Source organism: Lissotriton helveticus, chromosome 5_1, assembly GCF_964261635.1.
Source record: "Lissotriton helveticus chromosome 5_1, aLisHel1.1, whole genome shotgun sequence".
Lineage (NCBI taxonomy): Eukaryota > Metazoa > Chordata > Amphibia > Caudata > Salamandridae > Lissotriton > Lissotriton helveticus.
In genome coordinates, this window is record NC_136065.1 from 763210200 (window position 1) to 763231718 (window position 21519).

The following is a 21519-nucleotide window of genomic DNA, read 5'->3' on the forward strand; positions in this document are numbered from 1 at the left end:
CTGCCTATGAAACATGTCATGTCGACAAAGTAGACCACACTTGTAATTCTACTTACTAACCCCCTTTTTAATGTTCCCAGCTTGCGAAGCCATTAAAATTAATTTTTTCGACCAGCCAGCGAATTTTTACCTTTTTTTACACCACCATTCACGTAAATAGGTCCCTACACTCCCTAACACATACCACTATCCTCATCACATCACATAGCCTATTGTCAAGAAAATATAAATGCTCCCGCGTCACCCGTAGGTTGAAGCACGCCCCGCCCCGTAGAGGGACAGGAAGACCCCAATGATGGGAGAATGACACTATGGGATTCATAGTGTGTGAGGGGTATTTTAAAAACACACTATGCCCTCATTCTGCCACCCGCAGAGAGGCCTAATCTTCACATTGCAGTGTTTCCACAAGTTTAGAGAATATACAATATCATATAAAATGAGTCACCACTCACATTGATAGAATCCCATTGTTTACAGGTGTAAGCACCTAACCTCCACCTTTCCCTGGGTGGCGGAGTTGTTTTTGATGTTGGCCATGTTTGGCTGGAATTCGGTACTTTATCGTTAAGTTTGGGGAGTTGGGGAATGGGAGCCGGGAAAGGGTAACCAGTTTGGGGGTTACATTAGAGGGTAGTTAGTTACAGTTGCAAGAAGGCAAATAGGACTGTAGGTCTTGGGAGGTTTTGGAGTTAGGATGTAGGGGATAAAATTGAATATGATTATGATGTAATTGAGTTATATATTTTGCGTATTGCAGGGTGGGGGATTTTATCATGTGGGGATCGTAGGGGTGGGGGGAGAAAAACAAAAGGAGTCAGGTAACTCGATGTTTAGAGAGGTTTTAGTTTTTTAAGGCGGTTTGCCAGTTTAATAAAATGTGATGTGCACCTGTTTCAATAATGGTAGTCGGTTGTGCTTGCCCCCCTTCTTCCCTACCAAGGGGGTTTTGGGGGGCAGCCGAGCCACGAGGTCTGCCCCCCGGGCAGATTTGGGAGGGGGAAGGGGGGTGAAGGGAAGAGCGGCCATTTTGCCGCGTTGGGCTGCCTGGGGATAGCCCAAAGGCAGCCCAAAGGAATTTAGCAGCCCAATAGATTTAAAAAGGGTGCCCGCGTTATCCCAGCCACCATTTTACATATTGAGACCTGGTGGCTAGGAGCGTAGCAGTTAGGAGTTTTTTGTCCCCGCACACCCTCCCTGGGCTTATGGGTTTTTCGGGAGGTTTTAGTCCGGGTTTTGTTTTATTTAGGGAGGCGGTGTTAGGACAGGTGCACAGGGGGGGATATATATAAGTTGTCGCTTGGAACAGGTGCTGGCGGAGTTGTTTTTGATGTTGGATATAATTGAGTTATATATTTTGTGTATTGCAGGGTGGGGGATTTTATCATGTGGGGATTGTGAGAAGTTGGCCTGGTATATGATGTTCACTATTCTAGTGAGCACCTTGCACCAGTCGAAACAACCCTTATGGTGATGGTTGTAAAGTCAACCTTATAGACCAGCTATCCTAGGCGTAGCATGGACAAAAGTAGTCTTAGGCTAAACTCAAGAGGGCATGTGAAGCCAGCTGTTTTACCATATGCAAACCTTTTAATACCAAATGAAAGGACACCACACAGGTTATATGTTCAAAATATATATATATTTATTTCTAAACAACCCCCTGAACTCTTTATGTGCACAGGAGCACAAGCGCATAACAAGTAACTTAATATAACATACAAAAGTTGCACAAATATGGATAGGCCCTGATGGCCCGTAAAACCATATACTAAAATAGTGGTATAAGAACCACGTCACGAACAATGGTAAGGCCTAGGGCCTTGGGAATCGCTGGGGCTACACTGGACTAACAATAGTTAGGGAGCAGGAGGCCCACGGGATGCGGGTGCAGTGTCTAAATGCACACGCGTGCACACATAGAAGTCAATGGATGCGTAAAGTTAGAAAGTTAAGGTTTTAGGAGTCTTCCGACTGGACTAGAAACTAACCACTTGAAACTAGGACACTAGGAGTGTAAACCTTTACAGGAGCACCGCAGTACTCGCGTTACCTAACCCACAGGAAGCGGGTGCATAGGTGTCGAAGTGTTTCGGGTTTCGTCGTGGAGTTCTATGGAGCCTTGGAGAAAAGATGCTGCAGGCTACCAGGAGAGAAGAGTCCGGTTGGATCCAAGGGTGGATCGAGGATGAACTGGCCTGTGCATGGGACACCTTGTGTGCCCCAGGCAGTGTCTCGTTTCATTCAGCCCTCCCTGCCCCAATACACTATCTCCTGTTCGGAGTGGTGCTAGCACCTCCCTGTGACAGGAAACCTATTGTCCAAGCCTCCCTCGCTGGAAGGACTCCCAGCAGCAGGAGGTCAGACTTGTGTCTGTGGCAGCAGCGTCCATTTTGTGATGCTGAGGCTCTGGTTAACTTGAACCGGGATTAATGGAAGTAACATGTCTTCTCCCTCTAGAAGGGTGGAATGCTACCCCCGTCACCAGAATTGGCGAGGGGGTAGTATTCCAAAGCGTATGACACTTTACACGACATGTTTTGATAAAGCCAAACCAAAGTTAGCATCTGACCGCGAGGTACATAATGCACTTAAGACTATATGGTATGGCAATATCCTGGAACAGCTATAAGGACATGGTTCAGAAAGCTGCAGACAGGCTCAGCTCATGCTAGAGCACCGTCTCACATAAAACCAAGCACTCTGCCTTCAGGATTGTTAAGGCCTGCCATAGGAGTGGCTTATAGGTGTATATGTGTCCAGATGTTATGCTATTTTTTTTTATTTTGTAATGCGCACAGCTACCCAACAAGGGTTTTCCAGCGCAGGCCATATGTGTCCAGATATAAGGTTTAGACATAGGTATACTATATCTAAGCAAGGGGTAATTACACGACCTTGCCCCAGCTGAGTGATCAGCCAGTTGTGTCAGTTTGGATGGCCAGCCAGGGGTGGCAAAAGATATGCTGCAGCCCCTGGTAGGCCTTGGGTGCACCTATGCCCTGGTTACCTATAGTACACTGTACAGGGACTCATAAGAGTGACCCAAATCCCAATTGGTGATGTACCTAAAGTACATGGTGTGAAGTTTAGAGAGAGAATAGCAGGGCTGTGGGTCTGATTAGCAGGCCCACAGCCACATTAAGTCGAAAACCAGTGAAGCAAAAAGCAAAAAAAAGGGGTGACCATAGGAAAGCAGACCCTACTCTCTTACATAACCCCCCCCCCCAACGCAGGGGCATTAGACTAACATTGACCAGTTGTGTCTTCATGTTCAAGGTGGAAATACCTGGAGAGACCAACTGCATTGCCATGGTCAGTCCCTGGTCTGTGCTCCACTGTAAAGTCCATCCCCTTTAGGGAAATGGACCACCTGAGCAGTTTGGGATTCTCACCCTTCATCTGATTTAGCCCCAAGAGGGGCTTATGGTCTGTCTAAATTTTGAAGTGAGTGCCAAACAAGTATGGTCTCAACTTCTTCAGGGCCCAAACCACAGCAAAGGCCTCCCTCTCAATAGCTGACCAACGTTTCTCTCTAGGGGTCAGCCTTCTGCTAATAAAAGCAATGGGCTGGTCTTGACCATCTACATTAAGTTGTGAAAGCACAGCTCCCACCCCCAACTCAGAAGCATCTGTTTTGAAAGGGGGACGTAGAACAAAAAAATATGCTTAAAGTGAACATACATGGAATGTAGTGAAAGAATATGCAATGGTATCAACCAAAGAACAGACAGAAACAAAAAGCTTCACCAAATGATGAAAGCTGTACATAGAGGTACAGAGAAGGAAAGATAGAACTCAGAAAACAGCATATCGAGAAGAAAACCAGAGAACATACACAAATATTGTGAGATGAAAGGAGACAGTAAACTCAAAGCAAGGGTTATAGAAGGAAAGAGAATACAGAAAAATCAGACAGAAAATATAATGAACAAGAGATGAAAGACGAGACTGCAAACAAAAAAAACTGGTCTTTTACAGAGGGCTGAGAAAGAAAGTAAACAAATATTAAGAAAATCAACATAAATACATATATAAACGAGCTTTCTATGTTGTAGGTAAGCATGTGAGCGCCACAAAAAGTTAACGCACATACTGCAAAGTTTGATGTTTACTCTACAATTCGCTAGTTTCAATTCTTGTGACATACTTTACTGGGTTAAATATGAACGACAGCAGAGACTGCCTAGAAGCTTCACAGGACTTAGGGTGTGCTGGATTGAGGAGAAGGCCTGCTGTAGTAGAGGGGGTTAGCCAAAAGACAACAGCACAGAAGCATCATTTGAATTTTCACGCCTTGTGGTGGGAGCCTGAGACTAAGGGGCTCCCGTTGCAAAGTTTAATGGTTAGGCAGAGCCAGAGATTGGCTGGGGGTAGCCGAGGGCGGGTCCACCATGAAAATCTTGAGCTGCAGCAAAGGGGTAAGAGTTTTTCTCACTCCCCTTCTACCCTCGGCTATCTTACGTGCACACCGGTATTCCGGCGAATATGGTCTGGGATTGCTTATTGTGCAGCACTTTGTCCTCATAGACCCTACCCAGCTATTCCTTGTGGCCGTTGGACTCAGATTGTATTACCAGTTATAAAACTGGGGGTTTAATGAACCCACTGCACAGATATGTCTTCATCGTACAGTTCACTGATCCAAATTCTAGTGAGAAATTATAGTAGGTTACTCCACACACTATAATTCATGGGTAATCACAAATATTTCCACAGGGACCACAAAGTACTGTCTGGTATGCCTGAGGGCCGCACCGATGCCAGCAGGGCGAGGTTCGAGGTGATGAAAGAAGGGCGTAGAGGGACGCGAAGCAGATGCATGGTGTGGATAAAAAACCAAGCCTTCACATGACTTTTGTCTGCCACAGACAGACAAAGCATTAACTTCTGATGTAAAACATGAGAGTGAAAGAGATACTTATCTGGAAGCCGAATTGCAAAATGTGAAGCCAGAAAACCTAGGATCAGACCTGGCTTCCCCACTTGACCAAATTGCGCAATCCTAGGCAATTACTTTGCTTTCCTTCATTTCATTACCACATATGAGAGCCCCTTGAATCACACAAGTTCAGGATGTGTGCTGTACAAAACCTTCTTGTGTTTTATTTTACGAACTGTGTTGTTTCAATTATATAACAACCAAGACTACACACAAGGTGCACCTGACAAATGACTTGCCTCTTGGTTCACTAATGTCATTGTTTTCAGAATGGGGATAGCATGAATGTTTCCAAGTTAATGTTTGAAAACTATCACTTCTAATAAATGCTTCTCAATGCAGTAATATAATCTATCTACTAAGGTAAAACGCGAATGCATGTTAATAATATACACTTTTTCGAAATTTGCAGGGAGTTTCTCATGTTTTTACAAGTTTAATGCATGATGTCTTTAAAACTAAAGGTGTTCCTAAAGATAAGTTGTCTAGGGCACCTTTTTTACTTTTTTACTGTTACTTTAGTTAAGGTGTAAATAAAGTATGCCTGTTTCACAGCTTTAAAAACGTTCATAAAAGTACATCATAGCAAGAAAAAACGTTTTGTTATATGGGTACAATCAAATTAATAAAATAATGTATTTCCTTATATTAAAACCGTAACATCCCAATTCATAATAATACATCACCTAAGAGTCAAATCTTACAAATAACACATAAGGATCTAAAACCAGTATTTTTAGTTCCATAGGTAATGTGATTTCCTTTTTGCTAGATACTCAAAGTTTTTCTCATTTTAATTGCTTTGAGGATAAACAGGGTAACACTAAAACGAGTCAAGGGGTCACCCAGAGTCATCAAGAACTTCATTGCTACTTTATGTGACCTGATATGATGGGTGTTAAAAAGTGGCTTTAGATAAAAGCATCTAAAATTCTTATAAAAATTACAAAATAGCAAGAAATGCATTGTACTCTGCTTACTCCTGTTGTTACATGGACATACCACATCTTCAGATGGATGAAACTTCATTGTAGGGAAAGCTACAAGATAATGGACAATGCCACATCTAAATCTAATTAGCACATACAGATCATGGGCATAGGTAACATATGATAGGTAATTTTTGGTGCTTGCCGCTACACTATTTGATATATACTGTGCAACAATTTATTTGTCCTTTTCCGTCTTAGATCTCAGGTCCAGCCTAAGTTCTAGAATGGTGTTTTTAATCTCTTTCTTTGTGTGTATCAGTGTTTTAGAATTTTCTGACTATATTGTTTCCATATACAAGTCCTTCAATGCAGAATTAATATATGACAACCATGGTATTTTTAGTACATCATGCAGTTTGAGACAATCTAAAAAACATTCTTTTGTAAAAGCAGTTTCTTCCCTTTTCCATACTGATTCCAAGAATACTAATGGTTGTACCATTAGTAGGTCTTCAATAAACTGAAGGCCCACCTCATGATGTCTTGGAGGGTTGGGGGCAGCCCAATGGCAATGCTGTTAGGTAATTTCAATTTTGGTGGCAGCCGGAGCATGGTTGAGGATGTACATGAAAGCGGTTACCTGACTGGTGGAAACACTGCTGCTTGGGGAGGGGGGTCCAGGGTTTGGGGGGGTGGTTGGCAGAGCAGCTGGGGGCCCTGCATAGCCTCATTTATGCCAAGAGATGGGGCACTTGTCCTCTTCACTTGTCTGGATGCACCATGCCTTTCACCAGCTTTTTTCCACCCACTCAGTTTTCCCCATGTTGTTAGTTGGGTGGGTGTCACTGTTTTGTGATCTGTGTAATTTATTAGTCATATTTTATAGGGTAAATACATGACTGGTCGCAAGCCATATAGATAGCTTGGCATTAGACACTCCAGAAGCCAAAATAATTCTTGAAACTGATTGTTCTGCCACAAAAGTGGGTGGTGGGATTCCGGTGATAAAGGGATGCTTCGAAGGTGCTTCAGTGACTGTTTCTATTCCTTCATGCTTGCTTCATAGTAATGCCCTGACAATCGGGAAGATAACACTTGCATCAGGGGACCAAGATATGTCCCAGCAGCCCATTCACAACTCAGAGAAGGATGGCACATATTACCCATTAGGGTTGTCTCTGTCATGTTTTTTTTTTTACCAGTGTATGTACAGGCCCAGTTCCCAGGTTAGGTAGCAATAAATATGGATGAGTGAGAATTTGGCAAGGGCCCTCGAAGAATACAGGACAAATTATCTGATGGCCATGGGCCAGTTTTATAGTCCACCTTGACTCTTTGTATGGGATTGTATGAGATTCATATAACAAGCACCTTAAAAAACTTTGATGTACCTGTCCTCAGGTAGGTCGCCCCCAGTCGTCACATGGTCCTCCCGTGACGCTGCCCCCGCTGTCGCATTGACCCTGCCGCTGCCTGGTGCCACGTGAGGCCCTTCTGCTGATCGCTGTATTTTTTGTAATTTTGTGATTACTTGTTGTGCCTTGTAGCCCCTTTTGCCTTCTGTGCCCCCTTGTTCCCCCGTATTGTCTCCCATGTCCTGTCCCCCGTTTTCCCCAGTTCCCTCTGTGCCTTCTTCCCGCCACTACGTCCCTGCGGCCCCACCCCCCGCCGTTCCCATTTGCCGCCCCACTCCCGCCTCCCAGCTGCTCCTCCATCTCACAGCCACTCATATGGAGGCCGCGCAGGGGTAAAGGCAGTGACCTTTGACCCTGTCCTCAGATAGGTCGCCGCCACACGGTCCTCCCGTGATGATGCCCCCACTGTCGCCATGCCCCTGCCGCTGCCTGGTGCCGCGTGAGTCCCCTCTGCTGATCGCTGTATTTTTTGTAATTTTATGATTACTTGTTGTGCCTTGTACCCCCTTTTGCCTTCTGTGCCCCCTTGTTCCCCCGTATTGCCTCCCGTGTCCTGTCCCCCGTTTTCCCCGTTTTCCTCTGTGCCTTCTTCCCGCCGCTGCGTCCCTGCGACCCCGCCCCCGATGTTCCCATTCGCCGCCCCACTCCCGCCTTCCAGCTGTTCCTCCCTCCCACAGCCACTTATATGGAGGCCACGCAGCGACCGTGCAGCGGACGTGCGCAGCGGGCGCGCCGCAGGTGCACCAAAGGCAAGCCGTCTGCGCCCGTCCATGCCTGGACCGCGCCCAGCGCCACAACCCCTGGCCCCCGCCAGAGCAAGGGAACCCGACTGAGGTACGACTCCTCCACCCTCAACGCATTCAACACCGGACAACAACCCGCCTGCTACAGAGCGACCCCGAAGCGAACACAGGGACCCTTCACCTGTCAAGCCTGCAAATTCACCTGCCTCCGAAACTGCAGACCAAACACCGGACCTAACATCAACAACAACCACCTCAAGTGCATCCTCCTCAACACACGCTCCGTCCACAAGCACGCCGTCGAACTCTGGGACCTCCTCGACACAACATCACCAGACATCGCCTTCCTCACAGAGACATGGATGAACACTTCCTCCGCCTCCGACCTAGCCATAGCCATCCCGGACGGCTACAAGATCACCCGGAAGGACTGCATCAACCAAACCGGAGGAGGAATCACCATCATCTACAGGGACACCATCAACATCAACATCACGACCAATGCCGAAGACACACTCTCCACCGCCGAACACCTACACTTCCAGATTCACACCAACCCCAAGACCACCCTCAGAGGAACGCTCATCTACAGACCCCCGGGCCCGCGCACACAATTCAGCGAAACCATCGCCGACTTTATCAGCCTACTTGCCTTGGCCTCACCAGAATACATCCTCCTAGGGGACCTGAACTTACACCTGGAGAAAAGCAACGACAACAACACCACCACCCTGCTCGACAACCTCGCCAAACTCGGACTCAAACAACTGGTGAACACTCCCACCCACCTCTTTGGCCATACGCTCGACCCCATCTTCTCCGCCAGCAACCACGTCTCCTTTAGCCACTCCGCCGGTCTACACTGGACTGACCACAGATGCATCCACTTCACCTTCAAAAAGAATACATCACACCACCGCACGCAACACGTCCCCCGTAGATGCTGGAGCAAAATCACCACAGACCAACACCGTATGCCACCGCACCCTAAGAACCCACCAATGGATGAAGCTCAGTCGCCTGAAGCTGAACTCAGACAAAACGGAGTTCCTCATCCTCGGACAATCCCCATCCGCCTGGGACGACTCATGGTGGCCCACTGCACTGGGCCCTGTGCCAACACCCACGGACCATGCACGCAACCTGGGATTCATCCTGGATTCCTCCCTCACGATGACCAAGCAAGTCAACGCCGTCTCATCATCTTGCTTTAACACCCTGCGCATGCTCCAAAAAATCTTCCGATGGATCCCCACCGAAACCAGAAAAACCACCATCCAGGCCCTCGTCACCAGCCGACTGGACTACGGAAACGCCCTATACGCAGGAACCACAGCCAAACTTCAGACACGACTTCAACGCATACAGAACGCCTCTGCACGACGCATCCTCGACATCCCTCGCCACAGCCACATATCCGCCCACCTGAGAAACCTACGCTGGCTCCCCGTCCGCAAGAGGATCATGTTCAGGCTCCTCACCCACGCAAACAAAGCGCTACACAACAAGGGCCCCGAATACCTCAACAACCGCCTCTCGTTCTACATCCCCACTCGCCAGCTCCGCTCCGCCAGCATCGCCCTCTCCACCGTCCCACGAATTCGCAGAAACACCACCGGAGGAAGATCCTTCTCCTACCTGGCAGCCAAAACCTGTGGAACTCCCTCCCACGCACCTACGACTGACCCAGGACCATCTCACCTTCAGAAAACACCTCAAGACCTGGCTAAACGAGCAGTAGCAACATCCCCCCCCCCTTCAGCGCCTTGAGACCCTCACGGGTGAGTTGCGCGCTCTATAAATGTAATGATTGATTGATATTGAATTGAAATTAATGTTTTTCTTTAAATAAATAGATACAGCTTGAGAACTCTGTTTCTCAAAACCGAGTGCATGGTGTCAGGCTAATTTTTGGGGTGAGGTGTTTTGTATCCTGCTCTTGAGTCTCACCTGCTGTCTCAATCAAGTTTCAAGTTTTTTTATTCTAGTGTTTAGTCTTTTTAAAACCATTACACTATATGATAAATATTTTTAAAAAAACATGTACAAAACATTCATAAAACCTTTTGTACACTTATTTGACAACATTTTTAATATAAGTATAAATGTATGACAAATTTCATAGTTTCATCTCATTATAAATTCACAATATGCTTCACATCTCTCTCATGCGAGAGAACATTGGCAAAGCAAAGTTTCTTTACAGTCAGAGAAAGATACAAAGAAAATCTTTTTTTTCTTTCAGAGTTTATGTATAAGATGGGATTATTGTTTCCCGTCAAGATCATTGTTCGTGGTTAATTTCAATATTGTCCTTCATCCAGAATGTTCTTCTTAATAGGGTTGCATCCACACAGAGGATATGCGCTAAAGACTCTTTCTTATATTTACACAGCCAACATTCTTGATTTTGAAACTGATATTTCCAATTGGGAGCAAGATCTTTAATTTCCCACATGCCGAAACGGAATTGTAGGAACTGTAGTTTTATGTTCTGTGAGAAATGACCTGAATGGTATTCCTGCGGCTGCCTCTTTTTGTAGGAATTGATCACTGGCACTGGCAAGAGGGGAGATGCCACTTGCACCAGGGGACCAGGATAAGTCCCAGCAGCCTCTGCACAACTCCCAGAAGGGTGGCATAGATTCCCTATAAGGGTTGCCTCTATCATGGACTCAGCTCCCAGGTTGGGGGGCAATAAATATGGATAAGTGAGAATTTGGCAAGGGCCCTCGAAGAATACAGGACAAAACCAATCAATCAATCAATCAATCATGCCATTTGTATAGCGTACTACTCACCCGGGAGGGTCTCAAGGCGCTTGGGGGGAGGGGTATGCTACTGCTCGAACAGCCAGGTCTTGAGTTGTTTCCTGAAGGCGAGATGGTCCTGGGTCAGCCGAAGGTGGATGGGGAGGGAGTTCCAAGTCTTGGCAGCCAGGTAAGAGAAGGATCTTCCTCCGGCGGTGGCTCTTCGGATGCGTGGTACGGCTGCGAGGGCGAGGCTGGTGGACCGTAGCTGGCGGGTGGGCGTGTAGAAGGTCAGGCGGTCGTTGAGGTACTTGGGGCCCAGGTCGCGGAGAGACTTGTGTGCGTGGGTGAGGAGCCGGAACGTGATCCTCTTGTCGACGGGGAGCCAGTGCAGGTTCCTCAGGTGGCTGGAGATGTGGCTGCGTCGGGGGACATCCAGGATGAGTCGGGCGGAGGCGTTCTGGATGCGCTGGAGTCTTTTCTGTAGCTTGGCTGTGGTTCCGGCGTAGAGGGCGTTTCCGTAGTCCAGTCAGCTGGTGACGAGTGCCTGGGTGACAGTCTTCCTGGTCTCGGTCGGGATCCAGCGGAAGATCTTGCGAAGCATACGCAGGGTGTTGAAGCACGATGAGGAGACGGCGTTGACTTGTCTGGTCATCGAGAGGGAGGGGTCCAGGATGAAGCCCAGGTTGTGTGCGTGGTCGGTTGGCTTGGGTGCGGTGCCCAGGGCTGGGGGCCACCAGGAGTCATCCCAGGCGGAGGGCGAAGATCCCAGGATGAGGACTTCCGTCTTGTCCGAGTTCAGTTTCAGGCGGCTGTCCTTCATCCACTCGGCGACGTCTTTCATCCCTTCGTGTAGGCAGGTTCTGGCGGTGTCGGGGTCTCTGGTGAGGGAGAGGATCAGCTGGGTGTCGTCGGCGTAAGAGATGATGTTGAGGTTGTGCTGGCGTGCGATGGCTGCGAGAGGTTTCATGTAGATGTTGAAGAGGGTGGGGCTGAGTGAAGATCCTTGCGGGACGCCGCAGATGACTTCGGTGGCCTCGGAGCGAAACGGGGGGAGGCGGATTTTTTGTGTTCTTCCGGCGAGGAACGAGATGATCCACTCCAGTGCCTTCTCTTGGATACCGATGTTGCTGAGGCGCTGGACTAGGGTGCGGTGGCAGACCGTGTCGAACGCAGCGGAGAGGTCCAGGAGGATGAGAGCCACTGTTTCCCCCTTGTCGAGCAGGGTCCGGATGTCGTCGGTGGCTGCGATGAGGGCGGTCTCGGTGCTGTGGTTGGCTCTGAAGCCGGACTGCGAGGGGTCGAGGGATCCGTTCGTCTCGAGGAAGGCGGTCAGCTGTCTGTTGACGATCTTCTCGATGACTTTAGCAGGAAAAGGGAGGAGCGAGATGGGGCGTAAGTTTTTGAGATCGGTGGGGTTCGCTGTAGGTATCTTCAGGAGGGCGCTGATCTCGGCGTGCTTCCAGCTCTCCGGGAAGGTGGCGGTGTTGAAGGAGGCGTTGATGATGTTCCGGAGTTGGGGTGCGATGGTGGAGTCGGCCTTGTTGAAGACGTGGTGTGGGCAGGGGCCGGTCGGTGATCCGGAGTGGATGGTGTTCATCGTGCGGGCCGTGTCTTCGGTGGTCACCGTGGTCCAGGTGCGAAGGGTGGCGGTGGGGGGCGTTGGTTCGGCGGTTGGGTGTGTTGGTGGGGCGCCGAAGCTGTTGTGGATGTCGGCGATCTTGCGGTGGAAGAACGAGGCGAGGGAGTCACAGAGGTCTTGCGACGGAGTGATGTCGTTGGTGCCGGTGCTCTTTGCTGTCGTGGGCGTTGTTGTCCAGTCGTTCCTTCAGGGATTTCTTCTTGGTGGTGCGGATGAGCTGGTGGTGCTTGCGGGTAGCGTGTTTGAGGGCGGTCATGTTGTCGGTGGTCCGGTCGAGGAGCCAGGTTTTCTCGAGGGTGCGGCAGGTCTTCTTGGAGTCCTTGAGGTCGTCGGTGAACCAGGATGCCTTCTTGCTTCTGGGTCTGCTGGGAGGGTTCTTTAGTGGCGCGAGGTCGTCGGCGCAGGCGGTCACCCACTGTGTGAAGTTGCGGGCTGCTTCGTTGGGGTCCGTTGTGTTGGCGGGTGGGCTCTGGCTGAGGGAGGTGGTGAGCTGGTCTGCTCCAATTCCTGTGAGGTACCTGTTGCGGGTGGTGGTGGGTCGTGGATCTTTTGAAGCTGAAGTGGACGCAGCTGTGGTCGGTCCAGTGAAGTCCGGTGGCGTGGCTGAAGGTGATATACTTGCTGGAAGAGAAGACGGGATCAAGCGTGTGGCCGGTGTAGTGGGTGGGGGTGTTGACCAGTTGCTTGAGTCCGAGGTTGGCGAGGTTTTCCAGCAGGGCGGTGGTGTTGCGGTCCTTGTTGTTCTCCAGGTGGAATTTGAGGTCCCCGAGGAGGATGTAGTCAGTGGAGGGGAGGGCGTGCGGGCTGATGAAGTCTGTGATGTCTTCGCTGAATTGTGTGCGTGGTCCCGGGGGTCTGTAGACGAGGGTGCCTCTGAGGGTCGTCTTAGGGTCGGTGTGAATCTGGAAGTGGAGATGTTCGGCTGCGGCGAAGGAGTCGTTGGCGTCGGTCGTGATGCAGATGGTGTTCCTGTGGACGATGGCGATGCCACCTCTGGTCTGGTTGATGCGGTCCCTCCTGATGATCTTGTACCCGTCCGGGATGGCGATGGCGATGTCGGGTGCAGAGGAGGCGCTCATCCAGGTTTCCGTGAGGAAGGCGACGTCCGGTGATGTAGCGTCGAGGAGGTTCCAGAGTTCCACGGCGTGTCTGTGGACGGAGCGGGTGTTGATCAGGATGCACTTGAGGTGGTTGCTGCTGGTGTTTGTCTTGGCGGGTGCGGGGCAGGTTCGTAGGCAGGTGAACTTGCAGGTGCAGTAGGTGAAGGGTCCGTGGGTGCGTCTCGGGGTGGCTCGGCAGCAGGCGTGGGTCCGGCCGGCTTTGAGTGCATTGAGAGTGGCGGCGTCGTAGGTCAGTCGGGTCGTCTTGCCTCGGCGGGGAGGGCCAGGGGTCCTGGCGCTGGGCACGGGCCAGGCACGGACGGGCGCAGACGGGCTTACCTTTGGCGCACCTTCGGCGCTCCCGCTGCGCGCTTCCGCTGCGCGGTCGCTCTGGGGGCGTCATAAGTAAGGAGCCGGGAGGGAGGAGAAGCTGGGTGGCGGGAGCGGGGCGACAAATGGAATCACAGGGGGGGGGGCGCAGGGAGGCAGCGGCGGGAAATTCCAAGAAGCAGCTAGCAGCGGGAAATTCCCAGGAGCAGCGGGAAATTCCCAGGAGCAGCGGGCAGCGAGCGAAGGAATCTGCAGGCAGGAGGCGGCAAAGGCAGGCAGGAGCGGCAGCAGTGAGTGGGGCGACGAAGCCCTGTGGAGGGCTGAGCGGTCGGACAAATTATCTGATGCTGGAAGGGCCAGTTTGGTAGTCCACCTTGACTCTTTGTATGGGATTGTATGAGATTCAAGTATTGAAATGACTATGTTCACATAACATGCACCTTAAACAAGTTGATGTACGTATTCTATATTGAATTGAAATTAATGTTTTTCTTTAAATAAATAGATACGGCCTGAGAACTCTGTTGCTCAAAACCGAGTGCATGGTCCCAGGCTAATTTTTGGGGTGAGGTGTTTTGTATACTGCTCTTGAGTCTCACCTGCTGTCTCAATCGATCCCTCACCTATATTATCAGGGCTGGCACTAGGCATGCACAGTGTGGGAGGCTGCCCAGGTGCCTGTGCTTAACTCAACACCATGTGGTCCTGCATCAGAAATAATCTATTTTTTCACTCGCCCTGAGCTGTGAGGCCCAACAGAGGGAGAGAGAAAAATGCCCCCCTCCTTTGGACTTTACAACGCTGGATCATGACTGTTATTCCAACAGGAATGGATCCCTCTCCCTTGGGCCTCACATCACTGATAGAGCGCTGGTTCACCTGCTCGTTTTACCATACTCACCTGGGCCCATAAACATACACACTTTGAACAGGTAAACCTTCGCTTATCAGGATTGTAATTAACCTTCTAGGACTTATACCTATACCATTGACTTACCAATCCTTGTCTCCGGCACCTAAAGTCCTAAGGGATCAAGGGTGTTAGCACAATAGGTAGGAAATAAACAATTTGTATTCATAAAGTAACCACAAACTCTGGAAAGATTTAAATGCTTTATCTATGAACATTCTTAAATGTCAGAGTCCATACAAGCTCAGTTAAAGCTTTTTCAATTAGGAATATAATGATTAAAGCAAGATGATGCGACAATATTACGAAACTTTCTTTAAGCATTGAAACATAGGAAGGGTAAGAAAAGGGAAACAGTACAATGACATACCCACAAAGATTATATTTACCTAGAATGGTGTGAAAACCAACCCTGGCCACGGGCTGGGATAAAGGACAGGACTCCTGATAGTTCAGGTGCAAACAGGACAGGACAGGTGCAGACCAGAACCAAGACAGGTACGGACCAAATTGGATCAGGACAGGACCAAGGCAGGTCAGAACTGGTACCCTAAGCTAAAGTGCAATGCCAGCGTCACACCCCTATCTGCGGCTAACAGTCGGGCCCCGATTGGGTTATCGAATTTCCACCCTCAGAACCCCGATTGGGTTATCGATTCTTCTCCCTCAGAACCCCGATTGGGTTACCAATTCTTCTGTCAGACTGCTCCGCCAGCACCTCTGCTCTCGATCGCCTATTGAGTATGTTGGTCAGTGACAGGTCAGCTAGTCGGACAAGTTGGACAAACTAACTAGCTAAGCCTACCTTAGATATACCATTTTCCAGGGAAATATACCACCCCTAATGTTGCAAATTTGTGTATTGCCTCAATTTGATTGGTCAAAAGCAAGGAGAGGTCATCACACCATACCAGTTATGAGATCATTTCATTCAAATCTTTAAATCAATGTTCCCTCCCATAATTTTTTTTTCCCATGCACTTTTATTCCACCCTACAATGGATGTTTCAATAACAAATACAATGTATAAAATTTGTACAGTTGAGCTTCCTTTTGAGAGGTTGAAGGGTGAGGTTCTCATGGTTTTCACAGGCAAGTCTGTTACTGGCACTAGTTCAATGCCATGACTTGAGGACTCTTGAGCTCTTCTGCGCAGACACAGTTCTTTTCAATATGGAGCACATAACATCAGGCCCAAATACGAACTAGTAGCAAAGTTAAAGAGAAACAGTTTTAGAACGAGGAATAAATGAATGCACTGTATACCACTTATCTCTACTCTATTCCCATTACTTTATTTTAACTATAGCGTTATTAATTAGGCAGAACAAACAAGGTTTAGTATAAGCAGCAGCATAAGCATTAGCATGTGAAACATAGAGCAGCCATCTTTAATTCTAGTGCGCAGAAGCAAAGATTTCCCACCAAAGCAGAGAGTACGTCATGTCACGTGAGTGTGGCAGACGCATGTGCAATGAAATTCCGGCATTGCAGCGGCTATCTTAATGTATTCAAGTTACTGTTAGTAAAAGCACATTGGCAAGCTTCCCTAGCTTACTAAAAATGTCATGTGGTGCAATATTGATAAGACAAAACATGTTGATTTAATACATTATTTGTTATTTAGAGAGGGTTGAATCCGAGCAAGTCTCTTTTCCTGCGAAACCTTGCTCCATCAATCCCCTCTTTGATTATATTTTATATCATCACATATACAGAAACAGATGCCAACTTTAACACTTTCCCAATTCAATCTCCTCAAACACTTTCTTTGGATTTTTATCATTATTCATTTGGAGATTTTTCATCTTTTTATAAAGATTCCCATTCAACTCTTCCAACTCAATTTCATCAAAATTTCTTTTCTTTTCTTTCTTATTTACTGTATATGTTGTTTATGTCTGCAGCATTTACAACAAAATATTATCCCTAAAATCAGCAGGGCTACTCCCACCATTGGCATCAGTATTCTACCTACAAAACTTTTTCCTACGTTAGAAAACCAACTACCTATCGAAGAGAGACCACTAATTAGTCTCTTCCATGCACTGTCAACCTCCAGTGGTTTCAATTGTTCTCTCAAATGTGTAATATTTCTTGCATATTTCCCAATTTCAACACTTTCATCTGGAATGTAAGTGAAACAATGTTGCGTCTTCAGCATTCTACAAGACTCCGCCCTCTTTTGCTAATAATATATCAAGAGCAAGTCGGTTTTGTAAAACCATTGATCTTACCGCAACTAATTTGGTATTGATCATTAAAAATCCACTAGCAGTGTCAGTCGATAAGCGATCCATCCCTGTTGATAATTTGCAAATTCTTTTAGTGTTCAGAACCACTCCCACTGAAGGTATTATTGCACTTAATATATCACCTACAACTTCAGCAAATGTTGCTCTTTTACTACGTGTTAGTCCATTAGTTTCTTCAATGCCTCCAGTGATTTGCTTCGCATGATATACCTTTGGGAATACTATTCCAAAATAGCAACTTCCATACCAGTGATCAGGCAACTTAAAATAGGCCTTATTCTCGCAAATATAATACATTCCAGGAAATACTGGTTCAGTTTCAGCTTTGAAACCCCAAACCCCCAATTACTTTGAAATTATGTTCACACTCACTGGAACCAATGAATATATTGTTATAATAATCTGTTTTCTTCCTATGGAGACAGAGTTTGCCTTTCTTTTCGAAATCCAGCAACATAGCAGCTTGAGTCTTGCCATTGGAGGTAAACTCTTTATTTTCAGCCCATTTAGGAATTTTACATTTCTGTTCAGTGGCTGTTCTATGGAAATCCTGTCTCCTTATCTCTGCTAAATTTAGAAATATTTTTTCTTTTTCGTGCAACTTACATGTTAGATTATCTTTGTGTGCTTCAGCTATATCTATTGATCCTACTGTTAGAAAATACTCGCCCATAAAATGTGTAGAATCTCTAGTGCTGAGGATAGGATTTAGATTTATTCGTAAAGGAACTTCAGAAAAGATTATATCAAAATTAGAATAAAGAAAGGTTCTTTGGACGATCCCGCGAATTATAAACCCATCAGCCTTTTAGATATACTTCAAAAGGTTTATGCAAAACATATTTTAGATAGGCTAAATGATTGGATCATGGACACTAATGTACTCTCTCCTTGTCAAGCTGGCTTTAGAAAGAAAATAAGCACAATAGATCAAGTGCTGAGGCTAATAATTATCTCATGGAAGTTTACAAAGTTGCGTGATGGTCATTTGTATGTAGCCTTCATAGATTTGAAGGCAGCATTTGATTCTATTTCAAGAGATCGTCTTTGAGCCTGCCTTTTACACCAAGGAGTCCCGAGTAACATTGTACTTCAGCTAGTCAGGTTACATGAAAATACTTATGCAAAGGTGAGATGGGGGAAAGCGGGAGAACTGACAGAAGACATCCCTATAAAAAGGGGTGTGCGCCAGGGCTGTGTCCTGGCGCCAACCCTGTTTCTCCTGTACGTTAATGATATGGTACGGCTCTAAAAAAATGTAACCATGATTCCCCGAAATTGGGCGGAGGACATATTTGTGCGCTAACCTTTGCGGATGATACCATCTTACTTTCTCAAACTCCCAGGGGTCTTCAGAACCTTTTAAATGCGCTAGATGTGTACTGCAGACAAAAGGGGCTCGAAATAAGCCCAATAAAAACAAAGTATATGGCCATCAGACCCCATAAATGTTTTAAAAATAATATGCAATCAAATGGAGTTAGTTTGGAGCGTGTTCCAAATTTCGTATATCTGGGGGTGACCATTGATTCCCAACTTTCGTGGAATCCTCAGATTGCGAAATTAAAATCCATCCTTATCCAAAAAGCAGCTCCAATTGTAAAAAAAACTTTTTTTGACATCATCGAAGGCAATTACTCCTGCATTGTTAGTTTATAAATCTGCGGTTCAAACAGCTGCATTATCTGGTGCTGAGTTATGGGTGGGGGGGCACTCTCTACGTTAACTTTTAGGGAGAATAAAATTATGAGGAGATTTACAGCCCTTGCACACAATACCCCAGTGATTCCCTTGATGTTGGATTTAGGCATTAAGCGGATCGAGTACAGGGCTATCTGGATGTCGCTCTCATATTGGATCAGAATATGGACAATGGAAGAGTTATATGTATACAAGCAGGCATTAAGTGAACTGATTGCCCTTGATACTTCCATTACTTTTCCATGGCTGGCCCATATCCGTAGGTGGTTCCTGATCCTGGGCTTGATTAGGTATTGGGAACACCCGGACCAGCTTACTCCTGATTCAAAACAGGAATGCAAGGCCATCTTTTGGAATTTTATTGATCAGAGTGTTATCATAGGCCTTAAATATGGTTAATTGATTAATCAGTTCTTAAGTCTTAAAATAAGCCCCTCCTTTGAACCTTTTCTGGATGAGATCAAACCCCTGCTAGCCATAATACTCTACCTTAAATCTAGATATGGTACGCTAATTTTGCCGTATCCTCAACAGAAAAAAAGCACGTGCAGGTCAGTCTCCTCCTTGGCTGAACAAGCAGGGCAGCCCAGGTCCCGCCCAGGTATCCATTGATTTGTGTATGCATTGAGCGGGAGACAACCATATCGAAACTGTAAATAGAGTTTCCTAGCCAGGGTTGGATAAATGACATCAAGTACAGTCTCCAACATGTATGTACATTTCACATCTAGGAATATAGACAGCCTAGAGCCAGCCCTTGGACTGAGATACAATTTACCCATTTGGATATCCCAGTATATTCTTATCAGGACCTTCCTGGTGATGCTTACACAGGTCAATCTGAGATTCTCCCACAAATCGCAAAATCCTAGAGCAATCAAACCGTTTTTAACATACATAAGCTATGGAAACTTCCAGTTCCCCGAGGTACTAAGAATCTCCTCTAGCTCAATTCTATACACAGCAATTTCCAGGGTAGCCCATATCCTTCGCCAAAAAAGAAGTGGCCTACATCCTACAACCTGGGTGATTGGTCTTACTCCTAGGTCTATTCGGAGAGGGAATAGAAGGGTGCTCACCAGAAGACCGACTATTTGTCTTAGAAATTTGTTTTCGGTGATCCGCATTGAGTTTATATTTGTGGCCCCATATCTCGGCGCCATACAGTGATGCACTTCTCACCTGAGTTTTGTAAATCTCTAAGACGGGCTCATGGGTTTGTGATGGGTGTCCCTAAAAACTTTAGCCAAATCCCCGAGATTTGGGTTAGTTTAAGATTAGCCTTTGTGACCTGGAGCCCCCCGGTAAGTTTTTCATTTAGGGTGACCCCCGGTACTCAAATTCGCTAACCCTCTCTAGGGGTGAGCCATGTAGGCAGGGGCCTGAATGAAGCAATTTCCCGGGGTTAAAAACCATATATTTGTTTTTTTGTACATTTATCTCCAACCCCCTGTCCTTACAAAAAAGTGAAAATCCATCCATTATTCTTTGTAGCCCTATAGGGAACTTAGACAGGAGTAGCGTGTCATCAGCAAACATCAACGCCGGCACACAACTCCGAGCCAACTTCGGGGCGTCGATGTTCTTGCATTGGCTCAGGGCGCGCACCAGACCGTTGATGTAAATGCAAAAAAAGGTGGGGGCCAGGATGCACCCCTGTCTAACTCCCCTATTAACCGAAATAGGGGTAGTGAGATCCCCCCCTTTCCCATACCTAATCTTGGCATAGTTCCCTGCGCGGAGCAGAATAATTATCCCTAGAAGATATGGGGGTATCCCCAGCTCCCAAAACACTCTCCACAAGGTCTCCCTGGGGACCACATCGAAGGCACTCTGCAGGTCCACAAAGACCAGATAAAGGCTCCCCCCTCTGATACTACTGTTTTCCAGTGGAGGAGTTGGAGCCTAAATAGTCGAAGTTTTAGATCTAAACCCAGCCTGTAGATGGGACATTATTTCGTTTTCCTGCAGCCAGGTCTAGACTCGATCTAGAATGATCCTTGCAAAGGCCTTTTGGGATATATCTATTAGACGAAGAGGTCTATAGTTTGAGGGTTGAAAGGGACAGCCCTTCTTAAATACCAGGATTACCTCAGCCCCCAGCCCCAAGTCAGGTAACTTAATCACTTTTAGGATGGCATTAAAAATCAACCACAGGTAAGGGGCCCAGATTTTAGGCTCTTTTCTGTATAACTCTCCGGGAACATTGTCGAGCCCTGCAGCTTTTCGTATAGGAATTTTTTTAATTACAGTTTCTACTTCAGCCAGGGAGATTTGTGGGGATTCTATATCTACGGTGGGCAGTATGAAGGGAGATGTTACTACCATGGGACCATTGTCCGATGTAAAGAGTACAGACCCTGGCAGTGGGTGACCCAGCTCTCTGCCACTATATTCGCATCCAAGGGAATCCGACCCTCACTGCTGCCGGTCGCAACAATATTCCAGAATGATCTTGGATCCTTGGATTCTAAGGCTGTTTTTAGTCTGTCCCATTTATCTATTCCCCAGGCAACCTTGGCAGAAGCAATGCTGTTCTTATACTGGGCCCTAGCTGTTTTAATGGCACTCTGAGATTTATGTTTTATAGCCTCTATAAGAGTGTTCTTTGCCTGTTTGCAGGTACTGTTGAACCACGTGATCTTTTGTTGCCTCCTCCTGCCCCGCGGGCAGGGTCTATAAAATGCTTCTCTTAGTTTACAGTAGGTGGAGTCATTGATGACCCCTAATCTACTGTAGGTTTCAGGTGGTCCACCAGGTCTGAAAGGGTCGTTAGGTCAGGAATGATGCTTTCATAGA